Source organism: Bubalus kerabau, chromosome 5 (assembly GCF_029407905.1).
Source record: "Bubalus kerabau isolate K-KA32 ecotype Philippines breed swamp buffalo chromosome 5, PCC_UOA_SB_1v2, whole genome shotgun sequence".
NCBI lineage: Eukaryota > Metazoa > Chordata > Mammalia > Artiodactyla > Bovidae > Bubalus > Bubalus kerabau.
The window spans coordinates 61,341,146-61,349,855 of record NC_073628.1 but is presented as its reverse complement, the minus strand read 5'-3'; positions in this window follow the sequence as shown (position 1 = coordinate 61,349,855).

Below are 8,710 nucleotides of genomic sequence, written 5' to 3'. Positions count from 1 at the left end.
CATGCAAACTCATGTCCATCTAGTCAGTGATGCCATCCAGCCATCTCATCCTCTGTCATCCCCTTCTCCTCCTGCCCCTAATCCCTCCCAGCATCAGAGTCTTTTCCAATGAGTCAATTCTTCTCGTGAGGTGGCCAAAGTATTGGAGTTTCAGCTTCAGCATCAGTCCTTCCAAAGAACACCCAGGACTTATCTCCTTTAGAGTGGACTGGTTGGATCTCCCTGAAGTCCAAGGGACTCTCAAGAGTCTTCTCCAACACCACAGTTCAAAAGCATCAATTCTTCAGCACTCAGCTTTCTTCACAGTCCAACTCTCACATTCATACATGACCACTGGAAAAACCGTAGCCTTGCCTAGATGGACCTTTGTTGGCAAAATAATGTCTCTGCTTTTGAATACGCTATCTAGGTTGGTCATAACTTTCCTTCCAAGGAGTAAGCATCTTTTAATTTCATGGCTGCAGTCACCATCTGCAGTGATTTTGGAGCCCCCCCCCCCCCAAATAAAATCTGATACTGTTTCCCCATCTATTTCCCATGAAGTGATGGGACCAGATGGCATGATCTGAGTTTTCTGAATGTTGAGCTTTAAGCCAACATTTTCACTCTCCTCTTTCATTTTCATCAAGAGGCTTTTTAGTTCCTCTTCACTTTCTGCCATAAGGGTGGTGTCATCTGCATATCTGAGGTTATTGATTTTTCTCCTGGCAATCTTGATTCCAGCTTGTACTTCTTCCAGCCCAGTGTTTCTCATGATGTACTCTGCATATAAGTTAGATAAGCAGGGTGACATTATACAGCCTTGATGTACTCCTTTTCCTATTTGGAACCAGTCTGTTGTTCCATGATCAGTTCTAACTGTTGCTTCCTGGCCTGCATACAGGTTTCTCAAGAAGCAGGTCAGGTGGTCTGGTATTCCCATCTCTTGAAGAATTTTCCACTGTTTATTGTGATCCACACAGTCAAAGGCTTTGTCATAGTCAATAAAACAGAAATAGATGTTTTTCTGGAACTCTCTTCCTTTTTCCATGATCCAGCAGATGTTGGCAATTTGACCTATGGCTCCTCTGCCTTTTAGGACCTAAAACTGGGGTATTTTATAGAATTCCTGGTAGCAACTGGAAACTAACAAAACTGAGTAAAGAAGCAATGATGGAACAATATCTTTATTTTAGCTACTAGTGGCAGAATAGAGGCAAAGCCACAAGCACATTAGTACTGACAGACAGATCTCTGTTTCCACCAAATCTGATCTCTTCTCATCTGTATGATGCAGCATCTCCATCTCTGTCTGGGATGAAGAGAAACCACATTCTACATTCCAACAGAACAATAGATTGGTAAGGGTGGGGTGGGGTGGGCTATGACAGCCAAAAAGTGCTTACAACAACAAAACAAGCCAGAACAATATAAAATACACCACAAGAAAACTAGAAGGGTAATAATTTCCTGAATGTGCAAAGCTTATTATTCTAGTCCAGCCAAAATTTTTTTTTCCCCCCCAAGGAACTGATATTTGGAAACTTAGTGAAAGATATAGCCTGATTGTCACAAAAATACACTTAATTTATTATTAAATAAAAAAAATATTATGATTAACTAAGTACTCGGAGTTACCCAGAGATGGGTTAGTAGCCAAGGGTCAAAGTTTTATGCAAATCAAATCAGATGTTTGATTACCATAAAAATCCTCTATACTGGCATAGATATCAAGCTGCTCTTGCAAAGGTAGTGACCACAACATAACTCATATGGATACAGAATAATTTATTACCTCTCCCCTTATTTATAAAACATCTAATTTTTTTAATTAAGTTAATAACATATAGCAGTATGTTATTAATAACATATAATAACAAATTAATAACAATAACATTAATAACAAATAATTAAATTAAATTAATAACATATAGGTCTAATAGACATCTCCTTCCATCTACATTTATCAATCCTGAAGGCTTTGGATTAAGAATTTATACATTATATAAAACACTATGAAAACACAAAGAACCATACACCACTTCTATGCTCAGATTCTAATTAGAACTTCTAAGAACTTGGTGAAATCTTGTAAGGACAAGGAATGTTTATTCTCACTAAAAAAATAAAAGAAAGAAAGAAATACTTTCCCCTTAACTAAAAATAACACATAAAATAGCTTGAAGTTTTAAAATATCAATCCATATTTTCCCTCTAATTAAGCGGTGGTGGCAGCTGCGACTGGTGCACTAAGCGCAGCCGAGAGGAGCTACCCCATGTCCGAGGTCAGGGGCGGCGGCTGAGAGGAGATAACCCATGCCCCGACGCCCTAGGCCAGGGGTGGTGGCCGGGAGGAGCTAACCCACACCCCCATGCCGTAGGCCAGAGGTGGCGGCCGGGAGGACCAACCCCAGGTAAAAGGAGCGGTGGCTGCGCGGGCGCAGGAGGGCCTAGAGGAGCTATCCCACGTTGAAGATCAGGAAGGGCAGTGGTGAGGAGATACCCCTCATCCAAGGTAAGGAGCAATGGCTGTGCTTTGCTGGAGCAGCCATGAAGAGATACCCCACGCCCAAGGTAAGAGAAACCCAAGTAAGATGGTAGGTGTTGCAAGAGGACATCAGAGGGCAGACACACTGAAACCAAACTCACAGAAAACTACTCAAATTACACTACGACCACAGCCTTGTCTAACTCAATGAAACTAAGCCATGCCCGTGGAGCAACCCAAGATGGGCGGGTCATGGTGGAGAGATCAGAGAGAATGTGGTCCACTGGAGAAGGGAATGGCAAACCACTTCAGTATTCTGGCTTTGAGAACCCCATGAACAGTGTGAAAAGGCAAAAATGATAGGATACTGAAAGAGGAACTCCCCAGGTCAGCAGGTGCTCAATATGCTACCAGAGATCAGTGGAGAAATACTCCAGAAAGAATGAAGGGATGGAACTAAAGCAAAAAGAATACCCAGCTGTGGATGTGACTGGTGATAGAAGCAAGGTCCGATGCTGTAAAGAGCAATATTGCATAGGAACCTGGAATGTCAGGTCCATGAATCAAGGCAAATTGGAAGTGGTCAAACAAGAGATGGCAAAAGTGATTGTCGACATTCTAGGAATCAGTGAACTAAAATAGACTGGAATGGGTGAATATAACTTAGATGACTATTATATCTACTACTGCAGGCAGGAATCCCTCAGAAGAAATGGAGTAGCCATCATGGTCAACAAAAGAGTCCGAAATGCAGTGCTTGGATGCAATCTCAAAAACAACAGAATGATCTCTGTTAGTTTCCAAGGCAAACCATTCAATATCACAGTAATCCAAGTCTATGCCCCAACCAGTAATGCTGAAGAAGCTGAAATTGAACGGTTCTATGAAGACCTACAAGACCTTTTAGAACGAACACCCAAAAAAGATGTCCTTTTCATTATAGGGAACTGGAATGCAAAAGTAGCAAGTCAAGAAACACCTGGAGTAACAGGCAAAATTGGCCTTGGAATACAGAATGAAGCAGGGAAAAGACTAATAGAGTTTTGCCAAGAAAATGCACTGGTCATAGCAAACACCCTCTTCCAACAACACAAGAGAAGACTCTACACATGGACATCACCAGATGGTCAACACCGAAATCAGATTGATTATATTCTTTGCAGCCAAAGATGGAGAAGCACTATACAGTCAACAAAAAGAAGAGCAGAAGCTGACTGTGGCTCAGATCATGAACTCCTTATTGCCAAATTCAGTCTTAAATTGAAGAAAGTAGGAGAAACCACTAGACCCTTCAGGTATGACCTTAATCAAATCCCTTATGATTATACAGAGGAAGTGAGAAATAGATTTAAGGGACTAGATCTGAGAGAGTGCCTGATGAACTATGGCCTGAGGTTCGTGACATTGTACAGGAGACAGGGATCAAGACCATCTCCATGGAAAAGAAATGCAAAAAAGAAAAATGGCTGTCTGGGGAGGCCTTACAAATAGCTGTGAAAAGAAGAGAGGCGAAAAGCAAAAGAGAAAAGGAAAGATATAAGCATCTGAATGCATAGTTCCAAAGAATAGCAAGAAGAGATAAGAAAGCCTTCTTCAGCGATCAATGCAAAGAAATAGAGGAAACCAACAGAATGGGAAAGACTAACGATCACTTCAAGAAAATTAGAGATACCAAGGGAACATTTCATGCAAAGATGGGCTCGATAAAGGACAGAAATGGTATGGACCTAACAGAAGCAGAAGATATTAAGAAGAGGTGGCAAGAATACACCAAAGAACTGAACAAAAAAGATCTTCAAGACCCCGATAATCATGATGGTGTGATCACTCATCTAGAGTCAGACATTCTGGAATGTGAAGTCAAGTTGGCCTTAAAAAGCATCACTATGAACAAAGCTAGTGGAGGTGATGGAATTCCAGTTGACCTATTCCAAATCCTGAAAGATGATGCTGTGAAAGTGCTGCACTCAATAAGCCAGAAAATGTGGAAAACTCAGCAGTGGCAACTGGACTAGAAAAGGTCAGTTTTCATTTCAATCCCAAAGAAAGACAATGCCAAAGAATGCTCAAACTACCCCACAATTGCACTCATCTCACATGTTAGTAAAGTAATGCTCAAGATTCTCCAACCAGGCTTCGGCAATATGTGAACCGTGAACTTCCAAATGTTCAAGCTGGTTTTAGAAAAGGCAGAGGAACCAGAGATCAAATTGCCAACATCTGCTGGATCATGGAAAAAGCAAGATAGTTCCAGAAAAACATCTATTTCTGCTTTATTGACTATGCCAAAGCCTTTGACTGTGTGGATCACAGTAAACTGTGGAAAATTCTTCAAGAGATGGGAATACAAGATCACCTGACCTGCCTCTTGAGAAATCTGTATGCAGGTCAGGAAGCAACAGTTAGAACTGGACATAGAACAACAGACTGGTTCCAAATAGGAAAAGGAGTACGTTAAGGCTGTATATTATCACCCTGCTTATTTAACTTATATGCAGAGTACATCATGAGAAATGCTGGAATGGAAGAAGCACATGCTGCAATCAAGATTGCTGGGAGAAATATAAATAACCTCAAGTATGCAGATGACACCACCCTTATGGCAGAAGGTGAAGAAGGACTAAAAAGCCTCTTGATGAAAGTGAAAGAGGAGAGTTAAAACGTTGGCTTAAAGCTCAACATTCAGAAAACGAAGATCATGGCATCCAGTCCCATCACTTCATGGGAAATAGATGGGGAAACAGTGGAAACCGTGTCAGACTTTATTTTTGGGGGACTCCAAAATCACTGCAGATGGTGACTGCAGCCATGAAATTAAAACACGCTTACTCCTTGGAAGGAAAGTTATGACCAACCTAGGCTGAGCACTGAAGAATTGATGCTTTTGAACTGTGGTGTTGGAGAAGACTCTTGAGAGTCCCTTGGACTGCAAGGAGATCCAACCAGTCCATTCTGAAGGAGATCAGCCCTGGGATTTCTTTGGAGGGAATGATGCTAAAGCTGAAACTCTAGTACTTTGGCCACCTTATGCGAAGAGTTGACTCATTGGAAAAGACTCTGATGCTGGGAGGGATTGGGGGCAGGAGGAGAAGGGGAAGACAGAGGATGAGATGGCTGGATGGCATCACTGACTCGATAGACCTGAATCTGAGTGAACTCTGGGAGTTGTTGATGGACAGTGGGGCCTGGCATGCTGTGATTCATGGGGTCACAAGGAGTCGGACATGACTGAGTGACTGAACTGAACTGAGGCATACATTATGTAACTCAGTATTGCTTTTTTTTTTTTTTTTTCCCTATTCTATGAATAGCTTTTTGTGCTCTGAGGGACCAGCTTGGCACTGAAACTGAGATATTTTTAGCCAAGAAAAGATATGTTGACTTTGATGAGAGTTGTGCAGTGAGGTGTGGAGAAGGCAATGGCACCCCACTCCAGTACTCTTTCCTGGAAAATCCCATGGATGGAGGAGCCTGGTAGGCTGCAGTCCATGGGGTCATGAAGAGTCGGACAGGACTGTGTGACTTCGCTTTCACTTTTCACTTTCATGCATTGGAGAAGGAAATGGCAACCCACTCCAGTCTTCTTGCCTGGAGAATCCCATGGATGGGAAGCCTGGTGAGCTGCTGTCTATGGGGTCACACAGATTTGGACATGACTGAAGCGACTTAGCATCAGCAGCAGCATACAGTTAGATGAACCATTTACTCATTACGCTACTCATATGAAAACTAACTACTCTTTTTTGTTGTTTGAAAAGGAACATTGAGACCAATATTATTGGAAGGAAAATACTGGGAAATGATGCTCAGATTTTTAAAAATTCAGTTCTTAGAAATACACTATCACATACTGGGCTTCCCATGTGGCTCACTGGTAAAGAATCCACCTGTCATTGCAGGAGATGCAAGAGATGTGGGTTCGATCCATGGGTTGGGAAGATACCCTGGAGAAGGAGATGACAACCCATTCTGGTATTCCTGCCTGGAGAATCCCACAGACAGAGGAAACTGGAGCAATGCAGTCCATGGGGCTGCAAAGAGTCAGACATGACTGAGCACAACACACACACATCATATATGCATGATATCGAATGTATGATACTATATATATTATATAGAAATTACCTTACATTGTTATCAGGCACATCTTTCCAAGTTCTGTTAAGAGATGTTTTACAAACATGTTTCCACTTCACACTTCATAACATCAAAATGCTTCCACAAAAGCCAAAAGAACTTCATGATATGAAATCATATTGTTTGTACTCTGATATGGCTAAATATTGTTTGCATTTCTGAATCTCCCCAATTGTAACATGTGGATTTTTATGGGAAATTGTAAACTAGGTCTTAAATTGGTCTCAGGGTATGTGGTTAGTCCATTTTACTCTTACTGGATAACAAGTTAAATTCTACAGCCCCAGTTGAAGACTGTGAACCTGAATATTACAGCGAGATCCTATGCTTCTGTTGCACCACTGAGATTTTTATCCAGCTGTATATTTGAATTGGCTTAGGTTTTAGAAAATGCAGAGGAACCAAAGATCAAATTGCCAACATCCACTGGATCATCGAAACAGCAAGAAAGTTCCAGAAAAACATCTATTTCTGCTTTATTGACTATGCCAAAGCCTTTGACTGTGTGGATCACAATAAACTGTGGAAAATTCTGAAAGAGATGGGAATACCGGAAACCTGACCTGCCTCTTGGGAAGCCTATATTCAGGTCAGGAAGCAACAGTTAGAACTGGACATGGAACAACAGACTGGTTCTAAATAGGAAAAGGAGTACATCAAGGCTATATATTGTCACCCTGCTTATCTAACTTATATGCAGAGTACATCATGAGAAACGCTGGGCTGGAAGAAGCACAAGCTAGAATCAAGATTGCTGAGAGAAATATCAATAACCTCAGATATGCAGATGACACCACCCTTTTGGCAGAAAGTGAAGAGGAACTCAAAAGCCTCTTGATGAAAGTGAAGAAGGAGAGTGAAAACGTTGGCTTAAAGCTCAACATTCAGAAAATGAAGATCATGGCATCTGGTCCCATCACTTCATGGGAAATAGATGGAGAAACAGTGGAAACAGTGTCAGACTTTATTTTTCTGGGCTCCAAAATCACTGCAGATGGTGATTGCAGCCATGAAATTAAAAGACGCTTACTCCTTGGAAGGAAAGTTATGACCAACCTAGACAGGATATTCAAAAGCAGAGACATTACTTTGCCAAAAAAGGTCCATCTAGACAAGGCTATGTTTTTTCCAGTATTCATGTATGGATGTGAGAGTTGGACTGTGAGGAAGGCTGAGCACTGAAGAATTGATGCTTTTGAACTGTGGTTTTGGAGAAGACTCTTGAGAGTCCCTTGGACTGCAAGGAGATTCAACCAGTCCATTCTGAAGGAAATCAGTCCTGGGTGTTCTTTTGAAGGAATGATGCTACAGCTGAAAAACCAGTACTTTGGCCACCTCATGCCATGAGTTGACTCATTGGAAAAGACTGTGATGCTGGGAGGGATTGGGGCAGGAGGAAAAGGGGACGACAGAGGATGAGATAGCTGAATGGCATCACCGACTTGATGGACGTGAATTTGAGTGAACTCCGGGAGTTGGTGATGGACAGGGAGGCCTAGAGTGCTGTGATTCATGGGGTCGCAAAGAGTCGGTCACGACTGAGCCACTGAACTGAACTGAGCTGAAAAGGTAAAGAATCTGCCTTTAATGCAGGAGACCTGGTTTCGATCCCTGAGTCAGGAAGATCCCCTAAAGAAAAGAATGGCAACCCACTCCTATATTATTGCCTGGATAATCCCATGGACAGAGGAGCCTGGTGGACTATGGTCCATGTGTTGCAAAGAGTCAGACACAACTGAGTGACTAACACTTTTCTTTTCTGAGTTTGCTGCTGTATCAAATTTATACCTTAAAGTTGTTTTAAACTGATGGGAATATTACTCAAAGTAAGTTCTCAGCAGGAATAAGAATGTCCTTGCCACATCAGCAGTCTTTCAGCTGCATGTGATGGTATTTAAATGAACTTTTGCAAGAAAATTCAATGAAAAGCACATGAAAGATTTTCTCTTCTCTTTTTCTCTTTTATACTACTTAAAATTTAAATATTTTATTCTTGAAAGAAACATGATAAAGTATTTTAATATGCCACTGATTTTATGGTAAGTTCTGTGCTTCTTATATTCTCCATATATCCATTTAAATTTATGCTTTGGTATGCTTATGATC